The 19,009-nt window shown below is 39.7% G+C and overlaps 1 protein-coding gene across 1 annotated transcript in view; it reads left to right on the top strand.

Annotated features, from left to right (window-relative positions):
* Window positions 1–19,009, top strand: part of FAM171A1 (family with sequence similarity 171 member A1) — a 132,162-nt gene that overhangs the window by 26,979 nt on the left and 86,174 nt on the right. The gene's annotated exons all lie outside the window — the stretch shown is intronic.

The raw sequence follows: 19,009 nt of genomic DNA, 5'->3' as shown, positions 1-19,009 counted from the left end.
TACTTGCCTACACTAGGAAATGGAAAAGCCACAGTCTCGTAGCCATTCATGGACCTCTGCCTCCTAGCTTCTACTTGCCCCAGCTTTGCAAGGAGAGTCAATAGGAAAAAGCTAGAGAAGCTGAAATGCAGAATACCCTGAGGAGCTGATATGCCTTTTGTCTGCCCAGCAGCAGGTGGGAAGAGCATTACCAGAAGTGAAGACTTTAAATGGGAATTATTTCAGGTAGTTGGTGTGATGTTACACCCCATATTCTTCATAGAAATATGGTTATGATATGAATATGGCATAACTAAGATATACTTTATGCAAGATGGCTCATGTAAGATATCATTGGAAAGGATACGATTTACTGAATGTGATTATCCGATTTGTATGCATGTATCATTTCTGTATATAAAGTTAGGAATATTGATTATGTAACCATTTAAACTGTGTGTGTACTTGCGGGGGGGGAACGCCCCCAGACAATAGGCAATCCTCCTGAATGACCCATTTAAGAAGGACAATAGACTCTGAAGACACTAATCTCTCTTCTTCCTGAGAGGCGTCCTGGGACATAGCTGTGACACTACAAGGTCAGGTGATGATGTCACCTGATGCAAAATACCCCCTTGGACACTGCTGGTACTTTTCCACTGTAGGGGGTTGGGGATCAAACAAAGGACTGCTGCCTTAGGTAAATCCTTTTAAGTCTGGGGAGGGGGTTGATCTTCTCCACTGCCTTCCCACCCAAAAAGAAAGACTGCAAAAAACACCTGAAGAGATAAAGGCAAGGGCTGAGTCCAGACTGAGACAGAGGAGTTTAGTCTGTAAAGAGAAATAACTGGAACTTGAACCTACAGAAACTCTGCATCCTCCCTAAGTCGACATTTAAGGTGAGAAATTCAATTTTGTAACCAGTTTCTTTAAGATCTTAAGCTTAGTATGCGTGTTTTTTTGTTTTATTTGCTTGGTAGTCTGCTTTGTTCTATTGCTATCCCTTATAGTCACTTAAAATCTACCTTTTCTAGTTAATAAACTTGTTTTTGTTTGTTATTAAACCCAGTTTGTGCAATCCATATCTTAGGGGCAGGGCAGGAAGCTGCATTTATCTCTCTTCACATTGCAGGAGTGGGCGAATTTTTATAAACTTGCGCTGTGCAGATCTTTCTATACAGCGCAAGACAGTATTATTTTGGGTTTATTCCCTAAAGGGTTCATGCACCTGAGTGCTGGGATAAGTCCCATAAGCCGAGTCTTCCCAGAGTTGATCTCAGTGTCTGTGCCTTTCTGCAGCTGGGTGTGCAGCTGGAGGACACATGAGCTGGACCCCAACTTCAGCTGGCTCTGTAATGGCTCTTTATTGGGGGACTGGTGGCTTCAGCCAGGTATCACCTCCTGTGGATTTTCTTTATGCTGCTTTTGTGGCTGTGGACAGTCCTTGGCTTCCTCTTCTCCTCATTAGTCACCTTGGTGGTGGGAGAGCCCTATGATTTTTGGCCCTGGAATGAGGCGTTTCAAGCCATACAGAAACTCATGACTACCCCCTTTAACAATGAGAAGCTGATCAGTGAAGCTTTTGATTGGGATCTGCATGAAGAGAACTGCCTGATGGAGCCAAAGAAATTCCACTCCCTTCTCCTCCTTGGCAGAACTGCTCTGGCCCTTGCCAGTTTCCTTCAGACCCCAGGAACATCTCTGGAAAGGAGGCTTGTATAAGGCCAGGGCTCTCAGAAATAGTCAAGTTGGGTGAAGTCTTCCTGGCTGGCTAAGGAATGCTTTTCACACCAGGGAAGGATTTTTCTTCCAGTACCAATGTGGGAGGTCTGAGGATTGCTGGATACTCTGTGAGCTCACTGGGGTAAATCAAGACCCTCCCATAGAAATGCAGCCCTCTCCTCCTTCCAGTGAAGAGGGAGCCTGTGCAAGGCCTGAATCACAATCTCTTGAATATCCATGCGCAATGAGCAAGGATAATAAATGAATATCTTAATTTTAGTTATTGTTTCTTTTAATTTTATTAGACTCCAGCTTCTAGTGATGAAATGCCTTTGTACCTTTTAATGTTGTATCCCAACACTAATTGAAAAGCTCTTAATTTTATCTCCCAAAAGAGATTTCCTAAGTATCATTAATAAACCTTTTTTCTTCAGTTGAAAAAGTCTCTCCAGTTTTGTTTTTTGGTGTTTTCATCAGATTCCTATTCAAAGAGCAGCTCCAGAGTACGGCTTAGTTCTTTTATTCCTTGATATACTGTCATGCTTCCCCATCCACTGATGTCAAGCTAGTCCTCCTTCTCTTCAAAACCTTCTCATCCTTTCAAACTCTTCTGCTTGCCTTGCTGCCCTTGCCAGAACACTCATCCTATTTTATTTATTTTAAAAACAACAAACAACTAGCATAGTAGCGGATAGAAAATTATCTGATTGAAGTTCATTGTCATGGCTGTCTGTGCTCCCAGCAATGGAATCTTCACTGTGACAGATGTAAAATGAATCTAACAAGCTTAAAATTAACAGGATAAATGCATCCAGTCACATCTGTCCCATTCACTTAATGTGCACAGTAATGTCTTGAAATAAATGATTTCATGATGTAGTAGACTACTAATGTGGAAGAGCCACCATATTGGTCAGGATTGCTGAACAGTTTTATTTCATGGGTTTAAAAATCTGTGTGTGTGTGTGTGTGTGTGTGTGTGTGTGTGTGTGTGTGTGCGCTGTTTTCATGCATCCTACTCCCTCTCCCATTTGCCTAGTAAATGCCTTTATACGTATTCTGGTTTTCAGAACTGAGCTGGAATTTTGGTAAGGAAGAATGTTAAATGTTTTTAACTCTCTCTCCTCGCCTTCTGGAGTTAGAGGGAAGATACAGAAGGTAGTTATGATGGGGAACGCTTACGACTACTTTTCTAGTTGTAGCAGATTTTAGTTTTGCAATAATTGGCTTTGGCAAAAGTGATCTTGGGCCTTTCTAGATGGCATATTAATATGGACCCTTCTCCCAAGAATTTCCTTAACTGATGCTTGCTGTTACATATTGATAAGAAATTCAAGGCATTACATACTGTTCACCCCCCAACCCCAAAAAGCTGTTTTATAAGATGACAAATGTGCAGGCTTTCACTAAGTAAAGTTTAAAATGACCAAGATGCTGACTTACTGTATTAGTACTAGCATTTTTGACAACTGTTCCATAACAATCTTGATAAACATTTGGCATCGCCAAGACATTCCTGTATAAGCCATCACAGTGTAGCCTGTAAATGCATGTTAAATATATTACTATTGGATTTTTTTTACTAAATCCTTTATTTGCAAAACTCCTAGATTTATCCAGGTCCACTGATAATTTTTCAAATAATATATATGTTTCCTGTAAGCACTATTTTTAATTGCCTTGTATATCAAAAATAAACTAAAAGAAAATTGTATATTAATTTAGGTTTTTGTGGTTTAATTTCCATCTAAAATGTTCTCTAGTTTAATTTCCTGTATATTTTTTAGTAGTAGTTTTTTTTTAAAATTACCTTAAACATGCTATGTGGACCAAAAATTACATAAGATAACCCAATATTTAAAACAAAACAAGCAAACAAATATCCTACAGTAGGAAGGGAATGGGGGGAGGGGAATGGGTTTTATTGAGGGGGTCACAATATTGTTTTATTTGTAAAAATGAGTTTCCTTGCTCTTTTGGGTTCACATTTATAAGGATTAGCCTGTTCCTTGATATTTTTTTTTTACAATTTAATTTTAATTTTTATTTTATTCTACTTTAATGTAAAGTGGTTTAACAAAATAATAATTCTTCCCTTGCCTTTTTTCACTGAAATTGAATTAGTCACTGTGTTTAAAACCTCAGTACACAGAGAAAACACATTATTATTGAGAGGAAATAGATGCATGCACATATATTAAGAAGAGAATATTTTTATATCCAGGTTTCAAGTCTATCCATTAACATTGACTTGAGCACGTGAGGAATATGTTTGGGTTTACTATTAATACAAGAAAACAAAATTTACTCCATTTGATAGTGGAGGGTTTGTAAAGGGAATACCAACCATGTAAATGAACATTAAGCTGTTTAAAAAGCTGTCCTAAAAGTATTAACTACACAAGGCTTTTTTTATATATATATATTACTAATACAAGCATAGTGTATCTTTAATTGATGATTTTAAAAAAAAAAAAGCAACAAAAAAAACTGGGAACCTGGCAACCCTAAATGGCGCCTGGACACAGAAACCAAAAACTGGGTAAAATATAAAGAGGTGGCAACCCTAAACTTGAAATAGTTTGTTTTGAACCCAGATGTTCCAAACTTTTGTTCTTACTAGACTACTGCAGTAAGTACAGAGGTGGTTGTGCAGTATTTCGCTATATATTGATAGCTCCACCAGTAGCTGGTGTAAATTTTAGAAACAGTAGGCATCTTGTGTATGTGGTAAATTATTACTTATCTATTGAGTAATACACATTAAAATCTTTCTGGTGACAAAAGTGATCTGACCTGTCAGCAAAGCTCTTCTCCACGATCTACTCTTTAGTACTCACAGTTCAAAAGAAGAAAGGTCAAGGACAGCTAGTATTGGATTTGAAGTGTTTCATTTCCTATGTTAAGACAGGTATTGCAAATAGTGCTTGCTCAGTATTGGTTGCATTCACAGTAGAGTTATGGGATTATCTAGCATCCATGGATTTAAGATTCTAACCTATCACACTCTCTCAAAGATTACTCTGATTTTTTTTCTGGGGCTTCATGCTTTGCTCTTTGACCTCATCTCTGTGTTAAAGACTTTATCTTAGGGTATGTCTGCACTACAGGTAGGAGCGTGCGTCCCAGCTTGGGTAGACAGATGTGTGTTAGCTCTGCTTGAACTAGTGCACTAAAAATAGCAGTGTAGCTTGGAGTGGCATGGGCAGCAGTTCAGGCTTAGCTGCCTGAGTACAAACCTGTCTGGATCCCCCGGGTATGTATTTAGGTGGCTAGCCTGAGTTGCCACCTGTGCTGCACCTGGCTATGCTGCTATTTTTAGCATGCTAGCATGAGCAGAGCTAGTGTGTGTCTGTGTTCCAAAGATGAGAAGCACACTCCCAGCTTCTAGTGTAGATGTAGCCTTTGTGTCCGGCTGTTCTAATATGATTTAGTGGGACTGGCCTTTGGAGAGTTGTAGCATGAGCCTGTGTGCTCTGGCATCTGGCCTACCATTTTTAAGTTCACCTCCTATATTGTAAATCAAACTACCTTCACAAAATACTCTCCCCAGGCAGTTTATAAGTGATGTCCTAATACCCAAATGCTGGAGACCCCATCTGGTTGGTTGGTTGGTTTGTTTGGTTGTTGTTTTGACCCAGTTCCTTTGGAATTACTCTACCCATTTCACTTGGATGGAACAATCACTTTTGTCAAACCAAATCTAAGAGAAACCAGTAGAACAATTCCAGTAGAACGGAGTCCCAAAACCAGATGAGTTATCCAGTTTCTAGATATTAGGATATCCTTCTAAACTGGTTGGACTATATGACCTCCTGAGGTCCCTTCCAACCCTGATAGTCTATGATTGTATGAAAGTCTTGCCTCTTGCTATGAGTGTTGCATTCAATTTTAGGCTAGTATGAATTGTCTATAGGCAGGTCTATCATTGGGCATCTCAGTTACAGTTTCCTCTTATTGTAGAAGAGTGCAGAGAACTTTGAAAAGGGGGATGCCCTGTGGGAGTCTTGCTGGAAGGTGATCCCCTCTGAAGTCCTCGAACACGAATGGGTAGAATGGAAGGAACAGCTCGGCTCTGTTTTTCTGCCTTGTTCAGACACCCATATTCTCTTTCACTAAGCAATGAAATTTGGTTCTGTTTTGCTTCAAGAACATAGTGCAGCGATAGTTAGTCCTTATTGGAATATACAACACCTTCCATGGCACTTGTCTGCCTTGCTTGTAGATATACACCAGGAGCAAGCCCTGTACGGGGGAGCCTTAATCCTGATGAAATGGGCAGAGAGTATCTGTTGGCTATCAAAATGATGCACCTGACAGTTTTCAATCAGCACTTCAGTTGCCTGATTTGACAGTCTCTCAACCTGTGGAATAGACAGGTAAAGCCAAAATGATAGGAATGGTCTTGTTTTATACCATTCTTTCAGTGTACTCCATCTATCTAGCCAAGTATTCCAGATACTTCAGCTTTTTAAAAAAAAAAAATTCAGGCTATGTAACCCAGTTCTTTCTTGGTGAGTGATGCAACATCTGAAATCATTCATGCCATCACGCCCTCATCTGAATTCCATCACAGTGTGATACATAAAATGCACAAGAATAAAGAATATGCAGAAATTTATTTTGTGGGCCATACAAGGATCATCTTTAGGAGCGATTTCCAAGAGCACAGTTCGTGTATCCAGTGGGGAATTTTCCCAGCAATCCTGTTTTTAAAATCCCTTTATCAAATGTGCATTTTTGACAGAATGGAGCTCAATATGTCACACCACCCCATAAATGAGACAACAAGAGATATTTAGCATTTCTAAATATGCTTTTTTCTTTGGTTGGCATGCACTCTTTTAACCCTTAGTTTTTAAAGATGAACTGTAGAATCCGGCTTCAGGGTATAATCTAATTTGTATTAAGGGGTTAGGTAAAAATTACTTTTTCCTTGTCCTTCTCCCCTTTCAACCTTCCTACCTGTGTGGTGTGCAAGTGGTCCGGTTTAATTAGTCCCTTTTTAAAATCCCTTTTCCTTGAAACCTCAGGTCTAAGACACTGCCAAAGGCAGAATATCATACTAGATGAACTAGTGGTCTGATCTGGTTTGGCAAATCCTATTTACCATTCTTGTCTTGTCTTGATGTTTTTAAAAATGCAAGCCAAGTCGCTGTGAAATGTTGCCGATACTTCTCTTCTATGAATTGTATATTTTGGATTCAGCCATAAATTTAATTAGGTCTAAAGCATAAAAGAATACAGCCCTAGGGAATGTCAATGCAATGTTTTAAGTAGTCAGGTGAATAGCTTTAAGTTCAGTAGACAAATCAGTAAAATGCACTATGATGAGAGCCCCACAAAAGATAATGTAATCGTAATGTATAGGATCATTGCTTCAAGTTCCACCCATATATATCGTTCAATAGTCCAAACTGTGAAGTTATATTTGATGCTACCATAAAAGAAACTGCCAGAAGGCACATGCTAATGGTTCAACATCATTTCCTGACTTCGATGTTTCCAGCCAAGGCAGTGACTGAATCCTGTCACAAGGGATCTATCAGGTGGACTGTGCCTACCCTCTGGCTCTGTATAACCCTAAATTTGTAAGGTTAAACCCATCTCAAACACTTGATCAGAGATCAATGTATTAGTCAATTCTCTATTATGTTTGCTGTCTGTTAAAGGGGACTGTACTGTGCTTTGTAGTAAACCTATAGTTAGCAAACATACGTTGTCTTGAAATTACATATTTCCCAATTTAAAAAAACTCCTTCATTCAACACCCCATGTGACCTGTTTCTAAGTATCCTTCCCTTCTACTACTTTACATTCATTTTTTTTTTGTCTTAAAAGATGCACACTTTAGGACTGTGTTCTTCACTGCAAGGCTCGCGAGCCAGTGGTGGCTCCCATGGACTCTTAAGTGTGGCTCCCTATTGATTGCGGTTTCTGGCGGCGCAGTGGGGCTGCAGCTAAGGCAGGCTTCCTGCCTGCCCTGGCCATTGGCCGGGAACAGGAAATTGGGGCCAATGGGAGTTGCGGGGCTGGTGCCTGCAGAGAGGGGCAGTGTGCAGAGCCATGTGTCTTCCCCTCTCCCCCCCGGAGCCACGGGGTGCGTTGGCCCCTTCCAGGAACAGCGTGGGGCTGGGGCTGCCCAAAGTAATTGCTGCCCCCTTCAATGGGCAGGTTCTGAATAGCTCTTCCACCACCCAACCTGCAGCCTCCCAGAGCCAGCCCCTGCCCCAGCCCTGAGCCCCCTATGAGAGCCTGGAGCCATCACCCCATACTCCCTCCTGCACCCGAACACTCTGCCCTAGCCTGCAGTTCCCTCCTGCACCCAAACTCCCTCCCAGAGCTTGCACCCCTTGCCCCCTCTCAGAGCCAGCCCCCGCATACCCTTTCCTGCACCCCAAGCAATATTACCAATAATGTTAATATTACCATATCAACCAACAAAGAACTTGGAGTGTGTCTGTGTCGGGTATGTGTTCAACTGTCTGATGTGGCATTCACATTGAAAGTTTTTTGCCAAAGTGGCCCCCACTTCAAAAAAGTGAAGAGCACTGCTTTAGGATAATCGGGGTATTATGGGAATAATTTACAGTCCGTTTAGAGGATCTTCCTTCTCTGAAGACATAACTTCGGTCATAAATTATCTCATGGGTTAGTGATATAAACTGAACATAGCTTCACACAGTAGATTGAGAATTGCACAAAGGAAGTTATGTTTTATCCATAATTATAGCATGGTATGGCTTAATGGTCAAAGAATCAGGTTTGGAGTAGTGGTACTCTGGAACCACAGGCAGACCACATCTTCCCAGAAGCAAGGTTATTGCTGGAAAAAGGCTCATTTCACTATCTCTGACTTTAGTGTGTTTGAACTGCCTTGCCTGTTGTGAGGGCACTTTTGCTTGCAGGGGTTTTGCATCACGCTTAATGGTTATCAGTGATTAATCCACTAAGTATATGTCTTTTCATCATGTTGCTCTTATTAATCCACCGCTGAAAAGAATTTAGGATGTTTTGGGGGATTTTGAGAAGCGGAATTCCAGGCAGCTCATATGGTAAAGAATCACCTATTGGAGTGGGAGTAAGAGAGAGTCTTGGTTGAAGAGCACTAGGTATATGCAGGATACATTAAAGTCTTGCAGATTCCTCATGCAGTAGGCCATCTTCTATACTGATACAGCTAGGGTCATGGAGATCAGTTTAATCACTTTTATGGAAACAGAATGGCTAGGCATGTATCTACCTGAGCAAATGAGCAGTGTTTTAAGGAATCACTTTTGTTGGTAACTATGCAGAATCTCTCACCCATAAATTACTGCAGTCTTGATTTAGCTCTCCAGTCTTGGGCACTGGAGAGATGTATATTGTAGATGTTACAATAGTTTAAGCCTTCTCTTGAGTCTTTGATTGCATAAATTTTGTACTTGAGGTATAAAATTCTCTGGACCTTCTATGTGTGGGGTTTTAGGGTCTAAAAAGTAGTTTGAATAAAAGCCAGGAAGAGTGTGTGGGATTTAGGGTTGCCAACTCCAGCTTTGGTTGGACCTATTCCTGGAGGTTTCATCAGATGACCTAATCTTTAATTTAAGATAAATTTTTAATTCCTGGAGACTCCAGGACAATCCTGGAGGGTTGGCAATCCTAGTGGGATTCCCTCCTCCCCAGCCAAATAGGGTTGTTTTTTTTTGTAGTTATATGGTAAGCAATACACTTGGGTCTTGTTTGGACATAAAAAGAGATATGAAATTACAAGTCTTGGACAGAGAAGAAAAAGACCTTTTTTTTTTTTTTTTTAAACCTGAGACCAGAATAATGTTTAGACCTGTGTTAGTATCTCAACTGGATCCTCTAGAGAGTTCAGCACTGTACATTTACATACATTAGGAGCAACTATTTTTCTAACTTTTTTCAACAGGCCGGAGCCTGGAAAAAGCAATGATCAGCATTCCAGAATCTGAGTTATAATGCTCTCCTGCAATGTTCCCTCTAATTTTTGACAGACTGTGTGTGCAAAAAATTTCTTCTGTACAAATTTTTGAAGCAGAGTTCAAATTTGTGCACCATCAGGCAAATTCGCCCAAGCAAGTAAAATGCTTATACATTTAAAAAGTTTTAATTTGAAATTTGTGGTAATAGTTTTACACCATGTTATCTTATAAATGTCATTTTTAAATACTTAAAGGGAAATTTAACCATTCTTCATGAAGCAGAAGTTAGTTTTAAGCATTACGCTTTGAGTTTTTTTAATAGACAATCATGAGCATATATCAATCATGATCTTTATCAATCCATAGGCATCTGCCCATTGGTTTTCATTCTATACACATATCTGAAAAGATTTGGATAAACATATAATAAAGACAATTTAATAAGTATGCCATTATGTCAATTTATATGGGTTTTCAGATAGAGACATCATAAGGTTAAAAAAAAAAGAAAAGAAAAAAAAGAAAAACAAAAGTTTGTGTTTTTAAATTTAAAACTTTCCTAAAAAATATCAATAAATGATTATCAGCCAAGAATAAGATATGTAATTAAAAATGCATTTTAATTTCCTTATTGGTCGAAATGTCAGACTGCTAAACTAACCTTACTGTTTTTCCCTGTGGTCTTTTTCATTTGCCCATTCAATATAAACTCTGTCCAGATCTATCAGTCCTCCATCCAGCTGGTAACTCTTAATACACATCAGCATGTCCAAATGATCTACTTTACTTGTAAACAATTCCATAGTTTGTTTTTTAGAGTGTTCATTAAGCTAAAGCCATGCTCACAGTCTGCACTTGATGCTAGGAATGTTCCTCCAATATCCATCAACTTTGCAAGATCCTGAAACTGTTCATTCTGGTGAGCAAATCCAGGAACCTTAAAATCAGTTGGCTTTGGTTCTTTCGTCTGCTGCAAGCTTGAAGTCATTGTACTGACTGATTATAACAATCTCTTCAGCAAGGAAGTCTTTCTATTTTGAACATAAGGATTTGACAGATGATGCTTTAAGAAATCCAACTTCCATACATCGTTCCACATTCTTCCTGTTGAAAATTCTCCCGAAGCTCTGGCATCTCGACAGTATACACAAACCACTACATTGTCCTCATCATATGTGAATATTTCACAAAGTTTAACACGCCTTACACTATGTGACATCGGTGTAACCGTCTCTATAGCCTCATCCTTCCATCCAAATTTAAATGAAGTCGCTGTTCTTTTACGCTTTAGACCTCTAGACAGTGACATTTTGGGATTGATATTTTTTACCAGATTGGTTTATTTTAAATTAATACTTTCCTTAATGGCTACTATTTCAATGCGCTTAACAGCGTGACTCGATTTAAAGGGCAAATGGGAGATCATTCAGATCAGGATACTGAAAGTTTGTGCATAGCTCCAATCACGTCCATGCATCTGCAACAAAAAAACCACAGGAAAATGGAGATGTGTGGGTCCCGACCGTCCTGACGTGATCAACGTTCCATGTTCTAAATGCTGGCTGGGAGAGGTACGATTCTTGCCCTCCTTTCCCTTTCCCCCCTTGCCAGCTAGTAGAATCTGGCTGTGTTGATAGATGGTGGGTGAACAATGTCAAAAGTCGCCCGTAAACAATATTTCGGCCTGGCTCCAATGTAGTATTTCATTTTTTGTGCACACAGTGTTTTGCCGTGTGCACGGGGTTTAGGGGCTGTGTGTGTGTGTGTGTGCGTGTGTGTGTGTGTGTGCACGCGCGTGCGCACGCACGCACACAGCTTAGAGGGAACATTACTTCTTCTAAGATTGGGGAATAACTTAATAGAATCAAGAGTTACGTCTGATAGAAAAGTCAGTGCCTAAGGAGTTTTAATACTCCTGTGTGGTTTAACTGAGAGGTGATCTTTGATACCTATTCTGACATTAGTAGCTCTGGCTACATAGGCAACCCGGATATATGGAGCTGCTAGAGCAGTGGTTATCAACTTGCAGCCCAATTTAGCACACAGCTGTGGCCCAGCTGTGTGCTAAAGGCTGCCAGCCACATACAGCGGGGGTCCGGGACCAGCTGGCCCCGTACAGAGAGAGAGTCTAGGGTGCTGCCCTGCCACCCACTCCCATGCGGCAGGATCCAGCAGGTCGGGGCTGCCACTCAGCCCCCTACCCAGGGCTCCACTCTTGGCCCCACTCTGTGGAGGAGTCTCTGGGCAGGAGGCACTGGCATAGCGGTCTGTGTGGGGACACACTGTGTCCTGTGGCCCAAGTAACACATTGTGTGCCACATATGCGGCCCACAAAAATAAATAGGTTGAGAACCACTGTGTTAGAGGAATGATAGATTGATTGATTGATTGATTGATTATTTGAGCATTCGCTTCCTATCTTTTTACCCAGAGATTCATCAGGAAACAACCTCCAAGACAATATTTTCCTTTGACAGTATTCTTTTTAATTTGTACAGCACGTAGCACAATGTGACCCTTAACGAGATGGCCTCCAGGTGCTACCACAATATCAGTGTTGAATAATAATTCTGATGGTATTGAATGCAGGATCCTGTCCATTACTAGGTAGTGTGCTTAAAATGTTAATTGGGTTTTTATTAATTTGTTGCAAACCCTGAAGGAGGAAGAAATGACAAATTACATATTGAGAAATACAAGAAATCTACCCCCAAAATACAGAATAAGCCTGTATTCATTTACATGATTTATTTCATCTCTGCACTTTTTCATTTGTACATGCCAAAAGGAGCCTTCTGTTCACCGGAAAAGGAAGCACTGTATGTTTCCCTTCCCTTCTTCTCCCCAGTTCCCTGGGGTGAGGTAGAGAGGATCATGGGAGTTATACCCAAGTGTGTGGAGAATCTTTTTGAAAAAAGAAACTACTTAGCCAAATGCAGACACTCCAAGCAAAGCCTGAATGCAATTAGTGAAGAATATATTTGCCAACTTTCTTTCCAAAAAATAAATAGCCTAACAGTCATGTGAAATTTATAACTTAAAGACAGAGCAATGTAGTTGGTAAACTGTACTGAGTTTACAGCAGGAAAGTCTAATGCCAGGCCTCAATCCAAAAATTTCCATAAATATTTACAATAATTATGAAAGTTCTAGTCATTAATAGCATGACTCGTAATCAGCTAAGTCTTTTTCTTTTTTAAAGCAACAGTGAGCTAAGCCAATTTAAGTTGGCTAAATTTGAAAGATTATGTGCAGTATTTGGAAAAATATGAACAGTTAAGTAATGAGGGTTTGATTTATGTTGTTCCTGGCAATTAACTGATGTTTGTCATTTGACCATATTGCTTTTTCACATAGCTATTGTATTGCACTGACTTGAGAGCAAACATTTAGCTTTTCTTGAAAGTGAATGTCACACTGCTAGTTAAACTCTATTTGTACAATATACATTTGTAACATGCGCACACATTTAACTGTAACAGATTGAAAACAGGAGGACTCTTAAGAGTGGAAGAATTTGTGTTTTGAAAGCTTGCCCACTACTATCCTTTGTATCTGAAGTTATAGTAAACTAATGTAATCTTATAGCTCTAGCTTCTGCTGTTTTGTAGACAATAGGTGTGATATAAGGGAATATATTCCTTCTACTTGGTCCAAAGGTGTAAAAGCTCAAGATAAGCATTTACCCTGAATAAACAAAATATATGTTAAGTGTTAAACTCAGTTTTAATTAAGGTGTGATGACGACAATTTTTGCTGAAAAACCATTTCATTTGAGAGGCATTGGTAATGACAGCGCCTTAAAGGAGATTGAAGCCAGTTCCCAATTTACAAAGTGGCTAATCATAAATTTATAATTTATTAATTACATTAATAATAGTCTACTGAGCATATAAAAAAACAGATTGTTTAAAATCAGTTTTTTTCAGCCTGCTTTAATGTTTCTTCAAGTCTTTTCCATGAGGCTCTCTCAGTGCTGCTTTCTCTAATGAGCCCTTTTCAGCAGGATTGGCATGTTCTAAACTAGGATCAGAAAAAAGTCCTGAATTTCTTTACAATTTGAGGGTCAAGAACATTTTACCATGTGAAGTTTTAGATGGTAAACAAATCTGGTGGCACATCTCCTAGGAACAAAGGCTGACTACATCTTTAAAGATTGGCAGAGACATGTGGATGCAAGATAAGATCTTGCAGACTAAAATTTTAACACTGTGTGCCTTTCAGGGTATAACTGAAAGGAGACAGGAACATATAATACACAAGATTCCATGTTTCATAGACAAACATGCTTAACATTTGTAGGTTACCTAATGAAGATTCTAAGCAAAGGTCAGTTCAAGGCAAGGTGGAATTGCAGAGTCTCAAATTGACATGTTGTAGGGAACACTGCTTTACTTATCCTGTATAGAGTATGGAAAGAGACTTACATATGAAGTTGTACCATAGTAGTTTTTACTGATAAGTACAAAAAGGATATCATTCCACCAACCTGTGTTTCTTTGTGCCCTACCTGTGGAACCAGGATTGATAAAAGGCTTATTTATTGCATGGTTTAAGAACTCTACAGTGATCAGATGTGGTGAGAAAAATACGACTGAGGGTTAATAACTTTTGTGAAATTGTTCTAAATTGGCAAATAATGCTTTGCTTTCTTTGACATCTGTTAAATAACTGAATATAGCTGAATTCAAATCAACCACGAGGGAATTCCATTCTGTTCATCAGTTCTGTTTCCCTTTGCTTAGCAAGTACTTTTGGGAAGACTGTTTTATAGAAGACTCTATAAAAGGATTACCATTTACTTATTTAGCAGCAGTTGCCTTTATGTAGATACATTGTGCCTTCAGTGGTCTAAAAATCTAAAATGATTTTTATAATCTTAGACATGTATCTGAGTATTTTGTAAGACTAGTTGAGTTTTTTGTTTTTAAGAAGAAATCAACTTAAGAGTGGTGGGCTAGCTGCCAGGGTCTCGCTACACTGCAGATGATTCTGCAGCTACTCTCTGAAGGCCAGTCCCCTGAGTCTTATTAGAAGATCCTGAGGAGCTGTTCCAATTTGTGCAAAGCAGTACTAGCCCCAACAGGCCTAAAATGTAGCCAAAGATCAGTATGGCATAATCACCCTGCCCATGTCCCCTTTCCTCCAGTTGAGCCTCATCATTCCTGCTATACCAGCAGCAAATGCGGTGGGGAAGTGGTGTAAAAGTATTGTTGCTGTTATCAGAAGGTTATTTTATACTGGGTGTGATCCTCCCTGGACCTGTTTTAGGGTTAGCTTGCACTGACAATGTGGTACAAAACAGCCGCACTGCACTGAAGGTTACTACCTAGAGTGTTCTTGTATGCCATTTTCATCTGCAAACAAATCAAGTGTTACCTTGTACTAAACAAATATGCTGAACTCAAGCTATAACTTTGAGAATCTTCTGAAATCCAAAATTATTTGGCAAGCAAAGTTATTCAAGTGATCAGATCAAATGAGATTATAGTTTTGGACTAAAATTGCTTAAAATCATTATCTGTACCTTCCTACTGATGTTTATTAGCCCTGCACTAGTTCCATATGGTGAAGGGCTGGGACAAAAACTAAATGAACTGGAAATCATGATTTATTGGCAAAACTGCAAAATAGCACAGTCCTCCCACATGCCTGCCCTTGTTGTATCTGAGTCAAATACTTCCGTCTAAGATTCTCTTACTAGCCCACGTGATAACAACTCAGTGCTCCCTTTAACTCTCTTCTATTTTATAAAAGAACACTCCTAAAAGATCTTTCCTTCTTCTGAACTGTTTTTTTTCTTCTGGAAATATTGATAAACACACAAGATTTTTAAAACAACAACAAAAAGCCCTCATGCTCTAATTTGCCTCTCAAATAGTAATAAACCACAACAGGATGTAGCAGACTATTGGTGAACTCCTATGGTTGTTGAATGTACTCTGCCTTTAGCCTAGTACCTCACAAAGCACTTGGTATGCAACAATGGACTATTAGTGCACCTCCTGCTCTGGCTTGCTGCTCAATTCTCCTCAGTGTAGCTCAAGAGATGCAGCCGTAACCACTCAAAAGTGAAACTGCTATTTGTGAGAGGTCCTCCACTGATTGAATTTGATATGTGACAGAATTTTACCAGCTATTATCTATTTCACTGACTGCCAAGTTATCGACAGTAAAAGTTTTTAATGCAAAAGTGAAAACTATCCATAGTCTTGTAGACATGTCAGAAGCCACAAATCTGCTACTGATAAAGCAAACCGCAACTTGGTGTATCGGTAATCCAGACAATACCTTTTTTCATTTTCAGAGTAAAATGTCTTGCTAATCCTGTTTAAGCAAGTCCCTGCATGCATTCAAGGCCACATATTAAAATCAACACAATGGATCTGAGCTGTGAGGCAGTAGAGTATCGGAATGCACAAAGGCTGTTGGTTCAGCTTTGTTATACATATTGGAACTAAATTGTTCTGTGATGTAGCAAGGGGTGTCCCTCTTCACCTGTCAATCAGACAGACAGTCCAGCTAAAGAACTTTCATGCCTAGACATATCCTCCCCCCTGTTGTGGACAGTCATGAGAGGAAGAGCAGGTTCCAAAAATGAAGCCCCCATCCCAGAGAGCGCCCTGGTGCCAAGTCCTTTTTGTTTTCATTACTATCAAAGGGTTCAAGATCAAGCACCTCATCCCCCAAATGCTTTTGCACTGCTATGGCAGCAAGGCAGGGGAAAGAGAGAGTCTTTCAGATAGGCCGATCCAAAGCCACATTGAGATTTATAGGTGAACACCTATAGGTGGCTAGGACAGAAAGCAGTAACTTCCCAATTTCTAGACTCTTCCCCACACGGAATTTCGTTCCTCCTCATCAAACCACTCACCAAAAGGTAAAAGCCTCTCAGGCTTGCTCTGCTTGAGAGTCTTCCCCTAGGAGGATAATCATGAACATCTCTCTGCTGCTGTGGCTGAGCTTGGTGGACAAGGCTCCCCTCAAGAAAAAGAACAAATCTCTTATCATGGATTCCACATAATTCATACAAATATCAAGTCCTTATCAATCTCCCTGCCCCACATACTGTAAAACCAAGGTTCCCAAACTTCTTTGTAGTGTGGATCACCTCTTAATAGAGAAAAACAATGAGGAGTCTGGTGGCACCTTAAAGACAAATAGCTTTATTTGGGCATAAGCTTTCGTGGGTGAAAAACCCCCTTCTTCAGATGCCTGGAGTGAAAATTACACATACGGCCATAAATATACTGGCACATGAAGAGAAGGGAGTTACCTTCCAAGTGAAGAACCAGTGTTGACCAGGCCAATGCAGTCAGGGTATATCACATTAGTAGATGTGCAGGTGAATGAGCCCCTGATGGTGTGACTGATGTGGTTGGGTCGGCTGATGGTGTTGCTAGAGTAGATATGGGGACAGAGTAGGCAAAGGGTTTGTTGCAGGGACTGGTTCTTGGGTTAGTGTTTCTGTGGTGTGGTATGTAGTTGCTGGTGAGTATTTGCTTCAGGTTGGGGGGCTGTCTGTAAGCAAGGACTGGCCTGCTTCCCAAGGTCTGTGAGTGAGGGATCGTTTTCCAGGACAGGTTGTAGATCATTGATGATGTGCTGGAGAGGTTTTAGCTGGGGGCTGTACATGATGGCCAGGGTGTTCTGTTGTTTTCCTTGTTGGGCCTGTCCTGTAGTAGGTGATTTCTGGGTACCTGTCTCACTCTGTCAAAAACAGATTTCAAAGAGAAACTGCAGAGCTACACTTCATTTGCAAACTTAACACTATTAATTTGGGCTTGAATAGGGACTAGGCGTGGCTGGCTCACTACAAGAACAATTTTCCCTCTCTTGGTATTGACACCTCCTCATCAATTATTGGGAGTGGACCACATCCACCCTGACTGAATTGGTCTTGTCAACACTGGTTCTCCACTTGTAAGGTTACTCCCTTCTCTTCCTGTGCCAGTATACTTATGCCTGTATCTGTAATTTTCACTGCAGACATCTGAAGAAGTGGGTTATTTACCCACGAAAGCTTTGCCCAAATAAAGCTGTTAGTTTTTAAGGTGTCACCAGACTCCTCATTGTTTTTGTGGATACAGACTAACATGGCTACCCCTCTGATTCTTAATAGAGAGTCTCATGGACTCCTCCTTTCCTGTTCCCAGTCACTTGGATTTTTCACTTTGGATCCCAGTCACTTTTATTTGTATTTAGCATCAAATCCCCCAAAAACAAAACAAACACATGTAAACTAAGTAAATAGAAAGAATATTATATCTATATCCCAAATATCCTTAGTTTCCTTTGTAATGTCTTCCAATTTTTAAATAAACTGACTTGACAGCTGCCTCGCATTACAATTTCCTTCAGAGCTCTGTCTGCTTCTAGAATTAAGATTCATAAGCTTTAGTTAAAATTTTTCTGTGAAGGACAACACTTCAGCTATTTTTATTTAGGCATTTGCAGCATCCAGGGCTGAAACTGTATTTCTTTTAAAATTTTAAAGATTTTAAAATCTTTCTTGGGGGCATAAAATCTGTCATGTCACAACAAAATTGCATCCGTGTTAACAGCGAAAAGCTACTTACATTTTTAAAAAGCTGTTGTGAATGTTTTTACACACGCAGGTCAACATTTTCAAAAATAGCTGAAGTTTAAACTCCTAATGGTGGGATTTTTGAAAGCACCTCATTGATTTAAGAGCAAAAGTCCCATTGACTTCACACTGAAAACCGTAACGGAAGAGTATAGCGTAGTCAGCATACTTAATTTTTTTTAACTTGTTGTAATTCATTGCGTCAGAAGAGGACATTGGCTGCAAATATAACCTGGCTATACTTATCAATTTTGTGTTTGTTTGGGCAGTTCTCACAGTATGGCTATTAATGAGTCCCTCGACTTGCATCTTTGAGCACACATGACCACCTTAAGTGGTAAACCTCTTAGAAAATATGTATGTAAAACTGAAATTTTACTAAGAATTAGGAAGCTAATTAAAGGAAAACTGTGCAAAATATGGTCTTCAGCAATTTACTCCCCCCCCCCCTTTTACAAACAAAGAACTAGTAACATCTAATTTAAAAAATCAGATTTAAATGAAAAATATTGTTTTAAATATTTATAATCTGGTTTTTTTTTTTTTTGCACCCTGGTTCTATGAAAATGGAGTGAATAGGCCTCAGTAGAAGATGGCAATGAAAATAGCTGAGATCTGGATGACTTCTGTACACCTAATGTTATGCACAGCATTTTTTTAGACTAGCTGCACAATTTAAATGTTGCATTACAAAACAGACCGGCATTGTCAATTACTGATGTATTCCACAGAAATACAGGCTTGCAGCTGCCAGCTACAATCCTTTGCCATATTACATAATGTTTAATTTGTT

Source organism: Dermochelys coriacea, chromosome 2 (assembly GCF_009764565.3).
Source record: "Dermochelys coriacea isolate rDerCor1 chromosome 2, rDerCor1.pri.v4, whole genome shotgun sequence".
NCBI lineage: Eukaryota > Metazoa > Chordata > Testudines > Dermochelyidae > Dermochelys > Dermochelys coriacea.
This window is presented reverse-complemented; position numbering and strand designations above follow the sequence as displayed.